The 20,744-nt window shown below is 36.5% G+C and overlaps 1 long non-coding RNA gene across 2 annotated transcripts; it reads right to left on the bottom strand.

Moving 5' to 3' along the window:
- Positions 1–3,754: 3,754 nt before the first annotated feature.
- On the bottom strand, positions 3,755–8,146 carry LOC311294495. Of its 2 annotated transcripts, XR_014628065.1 has the most exons (5): positions 7,753–8,146; positions 7,488–7,519; positions 7,093–7,154; positions 6,524–6,688; positions 3,755–4,547 (listed from the first exon to the last, which is right to left on the bottom strand). It is a non-coding gene; the product is annotated as an uncharacterized lncRNA (long non-coding RNA). The 2 variants fall into 2 exon arrangements; XR_014628066.1 differs by lacking the exons at positions 3,755–4,547; positions 6,524–6,688; positions 7,093–7,154 and adding an exon at positions 7,247–7,330.
- Between the last annotated feature and the right edge of the window lie 12,598 nt (positions 8,147–20,744).

Raw genomic sequence — 20,744 nt, 5'->3', positions numbered from 1 at the left:
GAGCACATTACAAATCTTTTGGTAGGCTACAGTAAATCTTACCATTAAATAAGTTAACATATGCGTTATGTTATATCAACACGATAAACAACAACAATAACAAACAAAACTTACCTTGAGCTCAAAGCTTCGTGGTCCCGCTAGAAGACGTTGAATTTGAATTCCGTGATTCCCGCCTGGACGTTGAAGTTGGCGCATGTGCAATTTGCGACCACTGAACCAATAAATTGGGGTATGTTTTACTCATTATTTTAAGGTTGCCGATATTACTGTTAAAAAATAGGTAGTGTAGTTAGAATGTACCCATTTTAATATATTTTTCTTGCTAACTAATATACTTAAGTAAAATATATATGATTTGCACAGGTTGAATTTAACACCCTCCTGCATAATTTTTTACAGTGTAGAAAGCTGGTGGTCTGGTAGAATCAGCCTCAGGATGTTGAAGACATTTGTCAGCCATTGTGGAGTTATTCAGCACCTCATTCACTCATTTCATACAATTCTGTGCGTACATGAAATATTTATTTACCTCGTTCTATTTTTAATGGATGACGGAGCGTAATCCATGTAAGGGCTTTCCGTACAACTTCAGATCTCTCTCTGCATGTGCAGCAAGATCTTTGAGTAACGTGTGGCATTTGCAAAACCTGGAGCATGTTTTTTACATACACTGATTTGTTTTTAGTTAGTCTAAATTTTATCATAAGGTATCATAGAGTTGATGTTTTCCATATTTTACACACAAATACATGTGAATGGTTAATAAATGACACAGATTTGTTGGATGAGCAACACATGCTTAAGCATGAGTCCATAAACAAGCTGATCTAAAATTCACCCCAATAAAATTACTTTTAAATCAAAGTAATTTTTCAAATGAATATGTTTCGGTTGTAAATGGTGAAGGAGAAGTCAAACATCCAACACAGCCATTCTAGCTGTGAGCTATATGCTCAACCCTGACCTATGTTTCTCCTTATCAGCACTCTTTCAGCTACTGTGTAAAGAGCTACACATTTGTTTGGCACATTATGGTAGTGTTGAATTCCTGTCAGTGTCTGTCAGATTATATTTTGTTTTGTTTTGTTTTTTTGACTAGGCTGTGTGAGACAGACTGCATATTGTCCCAAAGGAGCTGTTTGGCACTTCCTCAGTTAGGTGACATGCCACACAAGATGCAAACTAATCCTCATTATCAAAGCCTCTTACTCCGTACCATGCTGAGAAGTAAGACACTTCTACTCTAATAAGCTATTGCACCAGAACACACATTTAATACCAAACATTTGTTCTCAGATAATGAAAACACAGAAAGCATCAAAACCTTTATCTGGATTCTGTTTTAACATGCACGCACATTATATGATTAACTACTATAAAACTCTGAAATCTGTTCGGTGTAAATTTTGCTGATGTCGTGCAACCGTGTTAACACTGTTTGTGGGTTACCCAAAAAAGACCCGAGTGCTTTGACTCGTAGCCAAAACCAGGTTCATTGAAGATTTGCATTTAAAACTGTGACAGGTGATAAATAATGCACACACGGGAAGAAATCCAGACTCCAGACTCACTACAAAGCCTTATTTTATTAATGTTCTCGCCACTGAAACGGTAGTTGATAATAGATGCTCATTTAATCCTGAAGGAATAGTGGGACAAAGTCGAAACATAAATATGTAAATAATAGGCCTGTGCTAGATTATTCCTATTTGTCAATGTCAGGGCAGCTGTCGCGTGCCCTCTTCTACTCTAATACACCTCACAGTGCTCTCACTACACCTTTACAAAGTGTTACATCACCTGATATTTAATATTTGCATTAAATTTCATGTCGTTAAAATATAGATATTGAAATAAATTAGGGAATCAAATGACATACAGTAGCACTAAATGTTGAAAAAGCACATCAAACTGTTTTTCAGTAGATCTACATTTTTTCATTTTATCTTTGATATCAACTGATTTTGTGCTAGATATGATAGAAAATATACAAGCTCAGCTCAATGGACAATAATAAAGCCCTGCGTTGTGTTTTAGTGCTGAAATCACTGTGCCATGATATGACTCTTAAAGGGAGTTGATGAGAAACCTTGATTCTTCGCTGGTTCAGTTAGCTAAGGTTGCTTTAGTAATGATCCTACAGTTCATAAACTCAAGACCTTGGGTGTGTGTCATCTTATTTTATGATTCTCCATCCTCTGAGCTGTAGGCTATCCCATGACAGTATGATGACAGAAAATGCTTAAAATGATGATGAGAATAACATACTGTACAGCTGCTTCAATTGTCTTGGTCAATAAAACATCTTCAAAAAAAATTATTACAGAATTGTGTAGCACTAATGTTGCTTGTATACACACATTCTGGGATATTTTCCTCAAATAATAATCCCTGGACTGGCAAGTTATATTTATTCGAAATTGTAAAAGGATTAGTTCACCCAAAAAGAACAATTCTGTCATCATTTACCCTCCTTCATGTCATTCCAAAACTGTATGACTTTCGTTTTTTCATGGAACACTAAAGTTGAGGGAGGTTTTGAAGAGTTAACTGGTCTTCATAAGAAGTCAGAATTGCAAGAAAAAAAGTCCGAATTGCAAATTTAGATCTCGCAATTCTGACTTTATAACTCGCAATTACGGGTTTATATCTCACAATTCTGAGGGAAAAGAAATTAGAATTGAGAGGTAAAAAGTCGCAATTATCTTTTGCTTACATTTGTTTATTTCCGTGGCATAAACAAACTTCCATTGACGTCTGGCCTGCTGTGACACATCATCCAACCATTTTGGTTACCATTGATGTCTATAATGTATGGACAAAAAACAAGACAGTTCTCAAATTATTTTCTTTTATGTTCCACAGAGGAAAGGAATTAAAACAGGGTTAAAATTGCATGAGGGTGAGTAAATGATGACAGAATTTTCATTTTTGAGGGAACCATCTAATGCAGTTATGTTCATATTTAAGTGGAGAAAAATATTGTTGGGGCCACTGTATGTAAATAGAGTCTGATCTGTAAGTCAATCTGAAGTTTTCAACAGTCCTCCCTGCCAGACCTGATGTTATTTGCAAACAGTGGTATTGACAGCTTTGATGGATGTTGGTGTCCTGCTCTTGTGCATGGCAGCAGAGTGAATGAGATAGTCTAGCTGCTCTGTCATCACCGCTGAAATACTTTACATGATTGACTACTGTCGCAGTGCTCCACCTATAAAACTTTGTTTACATCTGATTGCTGTGTTGTTTTCACTGGCATAAACATGAAAATAATTCACTTTATTTCAGTCTCTGTTGAATTTATAACCGAATTTGGACACAACATGTCCGATGGAATTTATTCAAGTCAAGTCACAGCTTGTTGTCACTGCCCTCCCACAGAAGAAGAAAAGAGATGAATGTAGTTCCTATAGGCAATAAAAATACAAAAGTATAAACAATATAAATTTACCATGTACACAGAAAACACACATTATTATACAATGAAACGGTCTCTACAATTTCAATACAAGTTATTGCAGGCAAATGAAAAACAATTCATTGATTAAGTGTCTATACTTTGAATGAGCTACTGAGTACCAAAGAAAATTGCAAAGTACAAACATTTTTTAAAGTGTGTATTTTGTAAGAGATGACATGGGTGAAATGTCTTACCAGACAAAACATCATAGACAGGTGTTGACTGGCTTTGAAGTTCACAGTATAGACTTAGCACCATTTTGCACATACACTACACTGTAAAACTTTTCACTGTAAATTTACAGTAAAATACTGGCAGCTGGGTTGCCAGCCACATACTGTATTTTTACAGAACTAGTACTGTAAACAGCATTTACAGTATTGTACTGTAAAACGTTGTACTGTAAATTTACAGTAAAATACTGGCAGCTGGGTTGCCAGCCACATACTGTATTTTTACAGAACTAGTACAGTAAACAGCATTTACAGTACTCCACTGTAATTACCAAATACAGTATATACCACATAATTTTACAATATTAAACTTGTCTACAGCAATAAATTGTATAGTAGTCACACTATGAAAAAGAAAACAACATTTTCTGGGTTTTAAAACATTTATTTTGGTTAAAAGCAAAGATCAGAAAATTGCCTTCTGTGAACATGTTGGCTGAATTTATTTTAAACATAAAATGCAATTTTAACACTTAACAACAAACAGGTAACACTTAGCACTTAATTAAAGGGATAATTCACCCAAAAAATTAAATTAGCCCATGATTTACTCACCCTCAAGTCATCCTAGGTCTACATGACATTCTTCTTTCAGACGAATACAATCGGAGTTCTATTAAAAAATGTCCTGGCTCTTCCAAGCTTTATAATGGCAGTGAAATGCTGTTTCTGTTTTGAAGTCCATACAAGTGCAAACGAAATCCCATTCAAAGTCTTCAAGTTTTCGCAGAAGTGAGGACACCTGTAGGCTTACAGTGTTCTTTTTTTGCACAACTTGGCCAGTTTTCTTTGAAGTTACTTGTCCTTTCTTTGTTTTTGATCCACATTCAGGATTGATGTCAGGAAATCGTCTAAAAGGCAGAAAAGAAAGGAAAAAAAAACAATGAAATATTATGGACTGAGTTTATATATTTTGACAAAGAGAGACAGCACAAAAGATGTGTAAATAAAAACCAGATATCGGTTTTAACGACTAAACTGTTTGGATAAAACTGAACAACATGAAAAAAAAATGCAATGTTGGATGTTGTGATCAATAACTGATATTTTTCTGCCCTGGTTAAAATACATCAACTCAATGTGTCTGTTTACATGTGCACTGTCAACTAACTAAACTTTTGGAAGTGGGGTTGCCAGATTTAAAGTTTTATTCTACAACTTTTAATATCATGCCCTCATCAGGTCCCATCAGAGTATCAGTGGAAAGGCAGCCATAGACTCTGTTTATATAGAGCACACATTGCCAGAATCCAGCCCAAACCTTTGTGACAGAAATAATTTAACTTTAATTGCAAGCCTTGCAATGTTTATTGCATACATGACTACATGATAATGTTAAACATGACATTTACCAGACTAAAATGCATGTTTGCACCCAAAAATGAAAATTCTGTCATTATTGCTCATCCTTAAGACTTTCGTTCATCTTCGGAACACAAATTAAGATATTATTGATGAAATCTGGGAGGTTTCTGTCCCTCCATTGACATCAATGTCATTGCAACTGTCAAAGCCCAGAAAGGTGGTAAAAACATTGGTAAATAGTACATATAACTACAGTGGTTCAACCTTAATATTATGAAGTGACGAGAATACTTTTTGTGTGCAAAATAACCCCAAAATAACGACATTGTTGAATAATCTCTTCTTTTACATGTCATTCTCCTACACTGTTTTGTGAGGATGAGTGGGCCGGAGTGTATTAAAGGATAACTCTTGCCAAAATGCAACCTAGGGTCTTTTTGTTAATCTACCCGAGGCAAACCTTCGTTTAAAAGCATAATTAGGATGGAAACGCCACTTAAGTTTGACCGTATTTTCGTTTTCGGTCAAATTGCCTTTTGAATGGGAGTGCTTGTGGCACGACTATGATAGCATCAAAAATCGCTATTTTTTAAAACACTAAGAAGGCTCGACACAACATGAAACTGTGCTCTCAGTATCACCAGAGGCTCTACACATGAACTCCAGCATTGAGAACATTGTTTGTGTACACAGAGTTTACTAAAAAGAAAGATTTTGAACAACTCACGGAAACTGTGTCCGCCTGCATTTTGACAGTCAAAAATAGTCGATCTAATAACTTTATTCTAGAGCTGCTGTAAAGCCAAAACAATCTATGTTACTGTAATTTCCTATTATCACTGTAAAGCTGCTTTGAAACAATCTATATTGTTAAAAGCGCTATATAAATGAAGGTGACTTGACACTGTTTACACTACGTCAACAGCGTAGGAGATTGACGTGAAAGAGTAGAGATTGTTGAATAATGTCGTTATTTTGGGGTTTTTTGTGCACAAAAGGTATTCTCATCGCTTCATAATATTAAAGTTGCACCACTGTAGTTACATGGATTATTTAAACAATGTTTTTACTAGCTTTCTGGGCCTTGAAAGTTACAAAGATGTTTCTGTCTATGGCTGGTTCAGAAACCTCTCAGATTTCATCAAAAATATCTTCATTTGTGTTCTGAAGATGAATGAAGGTCTTACAGGTTTGGAACGACATGAGGGTGAGTAATTAATGACAGAATTTTCACTAATCCTTCAACTGAAAACAACTTGCACTGACATATCTGAAATATGTGACTGTCACTGTTTTGTCTCAAGATGCACACCAGTAATGTTTTTTTTTTTTTTTTTGACATTTTTATAAAAGCTGCTTAAATACCCTAATTTTATTAAGGCCTAGACCTGTCTTAAGCTAAGCCCAGTATGGAAACCAGGGCCATATTGTTCATACCAGTAGTCAACATAATAAATACTGTCAAGACAAGTCACAATTCAGTCTAATATTTATATGAATGGCAAATATGCTAATGACTAACCTCTGAACAAACTCAAGGTGCTGCCTCTTTCTGGTACTGCAAGCTGAAGTTATAGGAGGAGGCAAACAGCGCTGCCAGGCCATGATGAAGTTAGGCTGTGATCCTTTCCACACACACCTTGACCTTCCAAACGTAATGTCCAGCACTGGTTGCTTAGAGATTGACCTGTAATTGAAAAAATAATAATACAATGAATTAATAAATAATATTAATAATTAAAATAACTATTGTGGGTTCCACTGTGGTTCGATTTTGTTGTCTATCTATTCATAGTTCTATAAATTAAAATTTTCACCTAAAAATGTAAATTGATTAGGGTTAGAACGTTAAAACGCACTGCCATATTATTTTGCTTGTTTTAAGCATAAACTCACTAAATTCTGACATATTCTTTCAGAAAACAAGACAAATTTTACTTGTCTATTAAATGCTTCTTCATGTAAGAATTTTATATATCTGGACTGGAAACAAGAAAAAAACACTAATTAAGAAAAATATATTTTGCAGTGGAGTGAGTAAATGATGGCTTTTCATTTTAGGTTTCATCTACCCCTTTAATGTTTACATACCAGGAAATAAGGCGTGGACTCTCTGGCAAGTGTAGATTGCTGGACATCAGCGATGCAAATTCCTGAAACAATTTTTAAAAAGGACAGCACAACCTTGATCAACAGAACCAAAACATAAAACATATTACAGATTAATGAGATTTGTTGAATAATCTCTACTTATCTGCTTGAAGGATAACACCGTCTAACTTCTCTTTAAATTGTTAGTTGTAGGACCATGGCATGGCAATCAGGAATACTACATTTGAAAACAGCATTAGGAACATGGATTTTCTTGTGCTAGCAAAATTATGACAACGATTCAAAAGCACGATCACAGAACTGACAGCATTTGATAGCAATTTTTTTTTTTTTTACCACAGACTATAACTGTAACACTACTTAAAAGTACTTACATTAGCACTGGACCGTCATCAGATTACAAAGCCTGAAACGAAAAATATCAAAAGCAGGTCATGCAAATAACATGGTATATGTTGCCTATTATGTGAAATATCGAAGTTAACGTTAACGTTACTTGGTAAACAGCTGGAACAGAGTGAATTGTTTGCGCGGCCGCGGCAGAAAACCGCGTTCGCAAAATCAAACCAAATAAGCATTCGTGAAATCAACGTATGTTAGAAATGCGAACGCAAAAAATATATATATATATTGGCTTACCGTATCACTCAGTTGAACAATTTTCCATCTTCTCAAACTCTAAATCCCACTAATCGTCACAGGCGCAGGTTATTCAGATGACAAATTCTTCCATCCGTCTTCATGTAAAGTTAATGTCTCCCATTTTCTGCTGCGTCACAGGCAACTAATGTTTGAAACACGAACCGAAGCTCACAAAAGCTTAAAAATTGCTCACAGATTCGCAGACACTGTTTATCTTGATAACAGGAATGATTATTCTGTTCAGTTGAATCCCGCTGACAAATCAAGTTTGCCTGTAGTAGCTACTGTCTGCTCGCGTCACATTTGAACTGAATTGAGCGCGAAAGAAATCAATCCCACAATGCAGTGCTTTTACAGTATGATACTGTATTACGAATTTATCGGGTTGAAAACAGAAATGTGCTGTATATTTACAGCTGTTCTGTAAAATATACAGCCAAATACTGTATTATGGAAATACAGTACAATTCTGTAGGAAATTCGCTGTAAATTTACAGTAAAGTTTTACAGTGTACTGTTTAAAAGTTTTTGGTAAGATTTTTATTCTTAGTCTTTTATCCTCACCAAGGCTATCAAAAATAAGTAAAAAGAGTAAAATTGGGAAATACTCATATGCATGCACTCCGTTGTTTTCAGATTATGAAATGCACATACATTTTGATTCTGATTCATAATATAACGAGTACATACATTCACACAATTAAGGAGAAATCAGCCCTGCGAATAAACAAACACCGGCTGTGCTGCTCACGTCCATTAAGTGCTTTATTGAACACTATGATAAAGAATGACTTCATGTGCATAAGCTGAAAGTGCCTTCACAACTCTTTCAGAAAATTTCGCCATATAAGAAGCTTTGGATTTCATGTCAGCCCCTGAGGGAGTAAGTTACTGTTCTCTTGACTCGAGATCAGGTTAGTGACGGCTGATAAAAGCAAGACGCATCCTGTTACGTGATGAGTTATAACAACTTTGATATTAGAACAACAGCTGTGTTGTTTTCGTTTGACATCGACAAGATCCAGCGTTTTCCGAACTGTTCTGATTGGCAATCTGTCATTCGAATCTGTCATCTGCTTAGAGACTACTGAGGATATGGGTGTAGGATGAGTTCTGCTGCCAGGATATCACATTATAAAACAAGGTGGGGAAATGACTAGCATCTGTTCTAATGAGCAGGACCTGGAGATGAATGTAGAAAAAGCATAATTGAGTGGGAAAACAATCTGTCAAAAGCCAGAACAATCAGTCAAACTTCACCAAAAAAGGTGAGGTGTGTAATTTCTTCGAAGTCAATCTACTTTCTTTTATCCAAGTTTAATGTGCAGAGACTACTTAGCGGAGCATTCATAAGTTGACATCCCAAAGAGTTTATTATGGTTGTGGGGTCCCACATGAGTTTCTCTGAACATTGTCAGCAGGGGGCGGTAGTAGCTTTTGGAAAACCTGTTTGAAAACAATTTACCCTTTTCACATTCCCCCAGGATGGTAGAGGAAGACTCATGAATATTCATTAGGGAAGTCATCCCTGATTGGTCTTAACCCTAGTGACGGGTAGGTTTAGGGGTGGGGTTAGGGAGGTCATAAGACCCCCAGTGACAGGTAGGTTTAGGGGTGGGGTTAGGGAGGTCATAAGACCCCCAGTGACAGGTAGGTTTAGGGGTGGGGTTAGGGGTAGGTCATCAGACCAATCAGGGATGACTTCCCTAATGAATATTCATGAGTCTTCCCCTACCATCCTGGGAAAAAAAATATAGCTTCCCGGGGTTCTCAGAGGCGGAAGTCGTCATAATTCTATAGTGGTGAACAGAAACTACAACAATATGATTTTTGTGTTTCCATTTGCATCAATAGCTACAGAAAAAAAAATCTATGATAATTTTTCTATGACTTTACAAAAGAAGAAAAAATATTGAGAGCTGTAAATTTAGGTAGGGCAGATTCTGGGTCTTAGCTCTAGTTTATGATAAACATTTTAAGCGTTATTCTAATCTCTGAACACATGCTGAGGCACACGCAAAGAATGCTACTTTAGAACTGTCGTAATGTAGCATTTATTGCCTTCGAATGATGTTTCAGAATATTACAAGTTGTGGAAGAATTCCAGTGAGGAAAAGAAAGGGATGTCTATTCTCAGAACAAACATAACACGAACACAACAGAACTATATAAAGGCTATTCACATGAGCATGTTTAACCTGAAGGATTTATGTTTTCATTAATTTGATACGCTACTCCATAGAACAGATATGCCAACTAGTTTCTGACCTGATGCAGACTAATTTACACTAACATATAAACTGAAGGGGAGTGATATTGTCTTGGAGTGAGGTTTACGTAAGGTAATGTGAAAACAAGCGGGGTAGTCTCAAATCTGCCCCAATTTTTCAGATTTCCATCAGAAAATTGTGGGACGCTGTATAGAGCTGGGCACGGCTCAGGCACCCTGCTGCCTAGTATCATAATACATGTCTGCCGAAGCCATACATTCAATTTTATAATCGTCCTCACTTTACGCCTCGAAAATCAGAAAAACATTTGTTGCAGAATGCTGAATACATTTACAATTTGTTATTGATTCAGTTTATATAGAGGTCTATGTTTTGGATTAATATTTTAGTGCCCTTACCTGCAATTCAGACGAGCCACGGCTGATTGAGAAATTGATTATGATAGTAAGCAGAAAGAATGATGTCAAATTTGCCATCACTCCCTCAGCCGTTGTGTTAGATAAACTCGTGCAGCAGCATTGACTAGTTTTCTGTAATTTAATGTCAAGGTAATAGGCCTATAACAGAAAGTAAAGTGTACACTATTTTTTTTTTTAAATAAATAAATGCATATACAAAAAAACGTTGTCCATCGTTTTGCCATTATGTTTCCTGTCGCTGGAAGTGCAGAAATGACACAAAACTCCTACACAACTAAAATACAACTATTGTCCAAAGGGAGTTTACCTCATCATATGAAGCACAGAAGTTTTATATAATAGTTTTACAGAGATAACAAGAATGCAAACAGAGAGATTGATCAGCATTCTGGACCTGTATAAGCCTCCTGTGGTTTTAAGAGGTAGTAAACCTCTGCATCAACACTGCTTTTTCTCCATCCAGGTCAACAGTATGAGCAAAGCTGCTGTAAAGTCCTGACCCAGCACCACCGTGCAGCAGCCCAGCTGAGATTACCTGCATGAGAAAGTGACCCCAGGCCAAACCTGCCTGATGAATTCTCTTATGAAAGGGGGAAAAAAACGAGGGAAAAAGGGCCAGATTGTGATAGATGGCCAGGTCCCAAAGCCATTCCTCACGTGCGTCTCCAACAGCTGTGCTACCAGTTGTAATGGCCTCCATAGGATGGCACGGAAATGCTATTTTTCTCTTTAAGTACACAAAAAGTTGCCATGCTGGTGCCAAACTCAAGATTTAAACCCTCCCCTGAGCATGCAGTAATTAAAGGAATTTATCATAATTGCCAATCAAAGTGCTCTGAGGGGGTGACTCCTTCTCGTTAGATATTATTTGCGCCAAGACCTATTACCGTGCTTTGTTTCAAAATCATTTGCACAAATACTTGGTGTGTGTGAGAGAAATGTGCTGGCGAGGTAATGTTGCAAAATTACCTTGAACTATAATCATCAGAACAGAAACCTTGTTGTTTGGGGTTGTTGATGTTGAAAATCCAGACAATGTGCTCATTGTCTTTCAAGGACATGAGGAAACAGAGGAAAAGGAGCACTTAGGATTGAGAGTGAATAAAAAGCGCTACATTATTTAAAAAAAAATCCCCTCAAAAGTGCCTTTAGATTTAAAACATCACATGATGGCTGTCACCATCATTTCAATTTGCATCTAAATTGTTGCTTTGATGATTCTGAATATATTCAGTTACGGTGTGTTTATAAACAGTATTAAACTTTTGGAAGATCAAGATAAAATCCGGTATTTCATGATATCACACTTTTAAGCAAAGCTGACCTCCTCTTATAAGCCACTGAGTGATTTATGAGAATAAAAAGCCTGTTCTAGCCTTTGAACATTTTACCTTCTACAGCATACAAGGAATGCAGAGCCTGTGAAGCCGCAAAATGGTTTCTTGTTTTAATTGCTTAATTATTCAGAGAGTGAATGGACATGGCGAGACAGTTGCAGGCAGAACTAAAAGGTAACAGCTATATAGTAGGATTTAGAAGCAGCAGTGCTGCCTTCAAATGCTCATCAGGAGATGGGTAATGCATGAACTGCTGTTAGACAACACCGCAGGGCTCTGGCTCACTCGCACACTCATCAAAGACAGCCTGAGGGTACTGAACACCCCTCTGAGCCTTATGACACACCTAAAAAACACACTTAATTTGTACAACTGTTCCATTAGTTCATACTACATTCCTTTTTTGTCCTCTGAAGGCTTCCATGAGGGCAAATGTATCAGCTACCTAATTCAACTTGCTTTGCTTTGATGCTCGTGCTCTATAAGTGACTATGAAGCAGAAGGAACGGTATGGAGCATGTGTTTGAATGATATGAACATCTTAAAAGTGAAGTTCTAGAACTTTTGCTAGACTTAACCAGTGAGTTAGACATAGTACATCTGTTTCCAAAACCCTGCTCTACAAAGGTATGCTCAGTGTGCAGTAATCAAATGACGGTTCTTTAGCAGTTGCATTTAAACATTATTTTATTACTTCTAAAGAATAAATATTGGGAGAATTTTGATTATAATAATAATAATAATAAAAAAAAAAACTGAATAGGTGGTCCAATAATTATGATCAAATAACTGACTGCAAGTTTACATAAGATTCCTGAAAAAGCAACCAAATACATCAGCACCCAATGAGCTTGCTGCTTAACATTTAACGACTTAGCAGTCTGCAGCGCGCTTCAGAAACCCTCCACCTTCCCCAGCTCCACCTGTATAGATCTGCTATTGGTTATTTCATGTAGGTCCTGTGTTATATGTATAGCAGTGGCATGTCTTATATGCTCACAGCAGCATGTCTGTAATGTACTTTATTGGCAGTAGTTAGTCTCTGTACTTGCTCTGCAGCTGCAGCAGATATTCCGCCAAGACCAAATACATTAACATTGCCATATCCATTACCATTCCAATCTCTCTGAGAGTTGTCATGACAGAAATTATATTTCACAAGGAGATGTCATTCATCAAAAGAAGTCATGAACAGGTAATTTGTAGAGTACTTTTTGTTACTATTCAAGTTCTTAAAAAATAAAGATGAGTATGGTGCGTATAGATTGAATTATGCTACAGCTATACCATGCTCTCAGTTTCATCCTCACGTTCCAGTCTTCACATACAACATGACTTTGTTTAGAAATTGTTCAGGAAGTAAATTTGCTTGCTGTACAAGAGAATGATTCAGTCATCTAAAATGTAACATTATTTGGAAATCATTTGAATTTAAATATGACCAGATATTACCAAATTACAGTATGCAACTGTAATTGTTTGGGGTGAATGTTTTGTTTTATTGGTATACAGTATGAGTGCAGTACCGAATAGCAACGGTTATGTTGACATTATATCCCAGAATACCCTGTTCCACCTTTCCCTGTACTCTCTTCCTCGTCTGTACTCCCCAGATTCAACACTGTGCCAGGGACAAGACGGTGGGAGAAATATGGTTTAGGCTCACCCCATCCATCACAAGCTGAAACCGCCCAATGAAATACAGACCGAGCTCCCCGAACAAGGAGTCCTATCTTGTATGTTAGACCCCTTGCTTGTATATTTATCACCTGAGCAGAGGCACAATGGCTGATTCACAGGGCAGTCAGGCTGATAAAACACACTGACGTGATCTCTGGACCGATTACTGAGTCTCTCCATGTGTCCTTCCTGGTCTCCCGTTCCTGTCTCCAATAACCTCTTCAGAATTAGAGTTTGGCTTTGGGCCTTTTCTTTTTGTTTTCAAATAGACCACCTTCATAGTGTTCCCTATTCACAGTACTTAGGTACTGATCATGTACTTTTCTTTGAGGAAAAATCGAATCTGAGAAACAGTCTTATTTTTTTATTATTATCTTCCTTTCACAGTGGGCGAGTCCTTTGTCACAAGTCTAGTGTTATTTGCCAGTGAGTTTTCTTCGATGATAAAAATCATACCAAAATATCACACTACTATTTGTCATTTGGATGTTCATTTATTTGTCCTTTTTGCCCCAATTGGTTATTTAATATTTTACATTAGGGTTAAGGTTGTTCTGATTGATCAATATCATGTCCTAGAGATATAGTGCCACATATGCTGAGCTGGCTGACTGTTACATGGCTTTTTTTGTTTTGTGCAGTTGTGACTCTTTTGCAGCCCATTGATTCATTGATTGATTTACTAGCATGGAGAGGGAGCCAGACTGATGACGGGCATGAGTGAAGGTCTATAGCTCCTTTGGATAGCCTTGTCCTTGATTTAGACAAATTAATATCTAGCAGGCAATAACTCTCTATGGCTTATCTAGCCCAGTGTCTCCTCCACTGGGTGAGAGGTGGAACACACCACACTGCTGGTACTTATATCAGAATCATGATTGATGACAATTATATGCAGAACTGAAAAGCATTCCATGTGGGGCCTCTAGAAAAAAAATATCAGGAGCATGCACAAAAGTTTCAATAGTTTGCATAATAAAAATTGGTCTTGTGCAAATGAAAGATATATTAAGGCAATTATGCTCTGAATACATGTCGGACCATAAGCTTTCTGGATGCTATCATGTAACTATAAATGAATGCTAAACTGCTTTAAGATGATTATATTAGATATACTGTATATTGCATGTGTCATACAGCATATTCACAAAGTTCAGAGACTCAAATCAGTGAATTGTTTTTGTAATGTGTACATTTACATGAACCGTTTGAATGAACTGATTTACTAGAATGAATCTGATTTTGCAGCGAGAGAAAGGATTGTTTAGAACTAGTCGATTCTCTAGAATGAACTGGACTTTCAAACAACATACAACACAGCAATGTGCCATTTGGTACACTTGTAAGTTAAGTAAAGTCAAATGATCTGATGTGAGCTGGTGATCTGACTCGGCGCTTGCCATTTTTTATCAATGAACAAACTGTGGAGGGTCCTCATGCTGAGGCCATCAAGTGGAGTCAGAAATATTAAAAATGATGTGTTCCAAGCACATGAATGACCAAGTAATGTTGTATTTACAAGTGGGAAACTCTGAATTCTTGATGATACACAAGTTGGGCATGTCGATTTGAAACATTGCCGAAACGCATCTATAATATATATATGCTATTATCTATGTAATATATCTATATGCTATTGATCCAAAAATTTGTAAGCAGAAACCAAGTCTTTGGTGAATCAAAATGAATGACTTTGCATTAATTTTCATTTTTACAAGCTGCATTTCAATCATGTAATTTTAAGTGATGGGTACAGCTTAATCAAGTTAATCGCTCGACTTTCCCTCAACTTTATTTGTTACAAACATTTAGTTTTGATACAATGTATAAATAAGTAATAGAAATTAATTTCCCTCATTTTGAATGAACATGTACAGTAGTTATTTGGGTTTATTATGCACAATATAATTATTTTGTATTGTTTAAGTTACTTCCGTGTTGATTACCAATTGAATACCAATTGAAATGCAATATCGAATGCCCAACTCTGAGGTACAAGTTTCCCAGGTACATTTGAAGGCAGCAGAGATACCTGAGTTTTGACACTGGAAGGGGCAGCAGGGTGATCATGTGACCCATGGCGACAAAAGGGAATGGATGATTTTTGCTGTTTTTTTTTTCTGCAGTAGAAATTTGCTAATGCACCATTGAAGAGTGCATAATGATGATCTTTGAGCGACTCTTAACAGATGCATTAAAATAATTTATTTGTTCACCCTGTGATTCTGGTGATTTTAATTTCTTTGATGCACTCCACTGGCTCCCCTGCTGAGAGAGCCAACAGTCTCCCAGTCTATGCTAAACTCTTTGTGAACATGCTGTGTGCTAAATAATTGACTGGAGGTCTGATCAAGTCCCAGTAGCAGCTGGTTCAACAGACGCCATGCCGCTATCACACTTCATCATTTCATTTCAAACCATTGATAATATCTGTCAATGGTCATCATTTGTGATGGCCCTGAATTCTAGAAATGGAAACCTAACAGTCAGTTAAAAGTATACAGAAATCTGTACTAAAAACAGTGCATTATATCTGGGTCACTACATGATGAGAAGCGCATTCATTAGTCAGGCAACATAGTTTTTGCTGGTTTGTAATGAAGCTCATGATTAGTGGTTGAGTATCTCTCTAAGAGCAGGGCTTTGAAAAAGCTTCTTTTATCAGATATACAGTACAGCACCTACATAAATATAATGAGACTTTAAGAACTTAATGTTTTTAAAATAGCCATATTTTCACTTTTTGCATTTCAGACTATTGTAAGAAAGATTTAACCTGGTTGAGCTTCTTGTCTGGTGCAAGCATCACCCTACGACACATTTTCCAGCTTAAATTGATAATTAATGCCAGCAGTATATATAAAATAGTGAACAGAAACCAGCCCTGCATTGAGCGACCTTTTCAGAGAAGCGTAAAGGTGATGTATGCCAAAAGAGTTAGAGAAAGAGTGCAGATGGGTGTCAGTATAGCCTTTGTGTGATATCACAGATTCAAATGTTTCAACAAGCTGAGGAACTGTTTGCGATGATAAAAAGGCTTAAAAATGGAAGAGAGTGAGAATCTTTATTGACACTTTGCAATTCTTGTAGACAGTCACTTTCATCTCGGAACATTTGAACAGCTTATGCGTTAATTACATCTGATGCTGTTTGTGATTGTTTTATGTACAGCTTGCGTGACAAGATTCATGCTCTATGTTAGAGTTGAAGGACAGACATGCCCGTAACAGATCACTAAATTCGAGGCTTCTGGGGTCTCATTTATAAAACTGTGCGTAGGAACCTTACTAAAAGTGTACGTGCGCCCGAAAGGCAAAAATGGCGTACGCAAAAAAATATTCAGACTTATAAAACCGTTCGTACGCCAGAACCTGCGCAGAATTCACTTTATAAATCCCAGTCAGCGGAAGATTGTGCGCACATGCGTCTCCACCCCGAAATAACCATATATGGAGTTTACAACGCCTAGTTTTACTATGCAGATCCTCATCTGCATATCATTTGCATATGATTATTCATCCACGTGATAACGTTTAACGGTACAAGACACATTACATTAATAAAAATCATGTAGTTGCCTATCCTTGCCTTGTTTCTGAATACATAAATCAAATAGTGTAAAATACATTTCAGAGAAAGTTTTTCTCAATCTTTTCCACTGGCCGAATTGTATTTTTAATTTATTTATATTTTTAATGGAAACAGACAGGCCTTGGGCATTATTTGCACAAAACTATTTTCTCAGACAATCTGGTATTATCATGATAAGCAATTATCTCTGTGGTTAAAACAATAAAACACTGCACGTCACAGGTCACAGGAAAAGTGTTCAAAAACATCGCATCCACAACAAATATTTCTATTGAATGAATAAGCTATAAAAAAATGTAGTAACTTCTCAGTAATGATTTCATGTTTAAGTGTTTAACTCCATTAATTTGAATGGCATATTTAATCTAAATGTTTATATCAGAAGTAAAACATAGTTTTAATCATTATTTTATTTATTTAAACTGTTATTTGCGTCAGTTTCACTAAACGGCCCAACGCGCTCGCTGGCGCGGACATTTAAGAAGGAATGGATATTTGCTTCAAGTGATAGGCTTGGTGAGTGAAATTATATTTTGTATTATCTTTATGTATATGTCTTTAGATTTTCTGTCTAAAAGTGACCAAAAAGACATTTAACTCCAGCTCACCATCGGTGTCGCCAAACTGCTCCATCTCCAAAAAGTTTGTACGCATGGGTCAGAGTTTGCGTGCAGGTGCGCAAATTTTCCCGTCAAGTTTGTTTTTATAAATCACAACTTGTGCGTCGGAAGTGGCGTACGCCTCTTTCAGGGTCTGTTTTGTGCGTACGCAACGGTTATAAATGAGGCCCCAGGTCATTCCTAGGATATCTAAGTCCACTAAAGGAGGGAGGGCGTTTTCACATTTAGCTCCTAAACTCTGGAATGGCCTTCCTGATATTGTTTGAGGCTCAGACTCGCTGTCCCAGTTTAAAACTAGATTAAAGACGCATCTCTTTAGCCAAGCATTCACATAATACTTACCTTTTATACTACAGTTGAATCAGATCGAATGCATTAATAAGCTATGCTAATTATTTCCCATCTGATTTTCTGTTGTTATCTCGGGACGCTAGAAGAGTCGACGCCTGTGAAGAGACCCAGATTGCACTTTTTTAATAAATGTGCAAAAATGTCAACAATTCTGTGTTTTTCTGTCAATATGGGGTGCTGTGGGTACAATAATGAGGAATGATTTTAGCAAATGGCTGCAATATAACAAAGAGTGAAAAATGTAAGGGGGTCTGAATACTTTCCGTACCCACTGTATATGGTTTACAGTATAAACTTGTTTTTCCTTTCTTGCTGCAGACTCCTTGAAGTTTGTAACCACCCTAATGACAGCTTTTTTTCTGAGTGTATTTACTAAAAAACGATATTTTTGCTAAATATATTTTGTGGTCCACAGAAAAAAGAAAGTCATCCAGATTTGGAAAGACATGGTTGAGTAAATGATGACAGAATGTTTTTGGAGTAACTATTCCTTTAACTGTAAACTATAAGATGCTTCAATTTTTCTAGAAAAAGTCACAGCATAAACAAGCGGAAAGACCATTCTGAATTGCCTTCAGACCTCACAGAGATATCAAAATGAAGGCAGATATTGATGCCTTCTTAGATTACCTATAAGTGCTGACTATCAGTTTGCCTTCTCCGCTCAGGGGTACAGCTCAAATACCAGATTTTCATTCCATTGTTCTGCTCTGCCAGCTGCAAGTCGATTACTCCATTTACTCACCCTGAGGAGGTTAACCACAGAGCAAGTTCAGGGTCGCTTAAGAAACTCTAAGGCTAGACCTTTCCAATAGCAAATGTTTACTGCAGACTCACCATATGGAGAATCTCTGTGGAAAAAAAGGTTAGACCAGTGAATTGTCTGTGTTGTAGTCTGGTGTCAGTAACCTAATATCTATTCAGCTTCCTAGCTGTTAACCAGATGGTGCATTAAAATCATACACAAGCGTGCCTTCAGGAACATTTCAAATTAGGTTATCATTTGTGGATAATTTGAAGAGTATCTGACAATTTCCTCGAAACAGAAACATAAAAAAACTACACAATCCGTAGACTGCTTAACAAGTTTGCTGAATGCAAAGAGATGAGACATTCTGTACTGTTTGTATCATATAAAATTTTATCAAAATTTTAAGGGATTCAAAGAACAATTGTTTTATATCAGCAGTAAAATGGAAAAAGGAGTAACGTTTCTGTGCATGTATTTGATGAATAAGAAAACTGCCAAAAACACTGGCTCATTGCTCATTAAAATTTCTCCCTTCCTGAATATATTGCCTATGGCTCATTTGATCTATCCCATTGTGTATTCTTACTGTACTTTCAATGTTTTGGTGAAGTTGGAGCTCATGCAAATGGTAGCAAAGTCAGACCAGTTAGAACCTCTCTAGAACTAAATAAAAAAATCCATCTCCCAAAAAGTATTTACTTATGAAGCTTACTGTTTAGAGAGCTACTTCAAAGCCCTGAAGGTTGATTCATATATTTACATGTTCAGTGATATCAGTATAATGATGGAAAAATGACCCCACCCTGTAACCCCCAAGCATATATTACAGCTTGCTTGTTAGTAGTTCTTCAACACTATCCTTCTCTGTTTCATGGAAGCAGTGCTTTCTGCTGCCCTACTCGTCTTTAAAATTTGATACAAATGGTGAATAATACTCAACTCACTCTGTAATTTGTCTGAAAGATTAAATTTCAGTTTACCATAAAAAGCTGAGGAAAATAAAGACGTTCAGAGCTTGCTGGAAACTATCCTTGCTGAAACAATTAAATGTAACAATGAAAAACCATCTTCAGTGACTTTCACTGGCCTCAGATTACTTTAGGACAACTAATCCTATAGGAATAATTTACAATTACAACAAAATGCTCTTTCATCTGTTTTTTTTTTTTTGGTCAAGCTGTTAAACGTATGGTGCTGTCACCTTTGAGAACAATAGGCCTATGTTTTGAGGAATCTTAATTATTAATACGATTTTATGGAGTGTTTTTATAGCTTGGCTTGCTTTGGTTTGTGTATGTTGATCGAGCTGTGTGATTACACAAGAACCATTACTAAGCTACTGTATGGCATTAACTTTGTGTTTTTAAACCCGAACAACCTTAAATAGTTTGAATTTCCTTGCAGATATAGAAATGTATCCATTTGAATAGTGACCTTTACCTTTACCTCAAACTTTCCTTATATGAAATAAAACTTCCCCTGAAGCACAATGATATACAAACTACCACAAATACTCATACCCACTCTAAAAATCATGAAACTGTTTTTCGTCAAACTTTGTAATGCAGTTTTCCTCTGGTAGGAAACAAACAATGCATGATATTTCTCTTTTGCATAACTCAGTTTACAGAAAAACGTTATGTTTCTAAATGCCGCCCACAATGAAAGGTTATTCACATTATACATTCGAATTGCTTTCTCAAATGTAATATTGCCCCCTCAGGTGCATCATTTATGTCTATTGGATATGTAAATTGTTTCTTACTCAGTGCCTCTATCCAACTAAAGGGGAGATTATTGCATTATTGTGAATCTATAGTATGAAACCATTATACATGTTTGCACATTCCTCCATGATGGGCCACATTACACATCCTTTAATGCTATATGCATTTATAATATATGTTATTTGTGTTAAGCTATTATGTAGATTTTGAGATGCCGCTATTTACAGAATAAAAATATTACAGAATATTTACAGAATTATTTTGCTCAGCAAAATAAAAAAC

Source organism: Rutilus rutilus (genome assembly GCF_951802725.1).
Source record: "Rutilus rutilus genome assembly, chromosome: 7".
Lineage (NCBI taxonomy): Eukaryota > Metazoa > Chordata > Actinopteri > Cypriniformes > Leuciscidae > Rutilus > Rutilus rutilus.
Note: the sequence above shows the minus strand (reverse complement) of the source record. Positions and strands in the feature narration are given on the sequence as shown.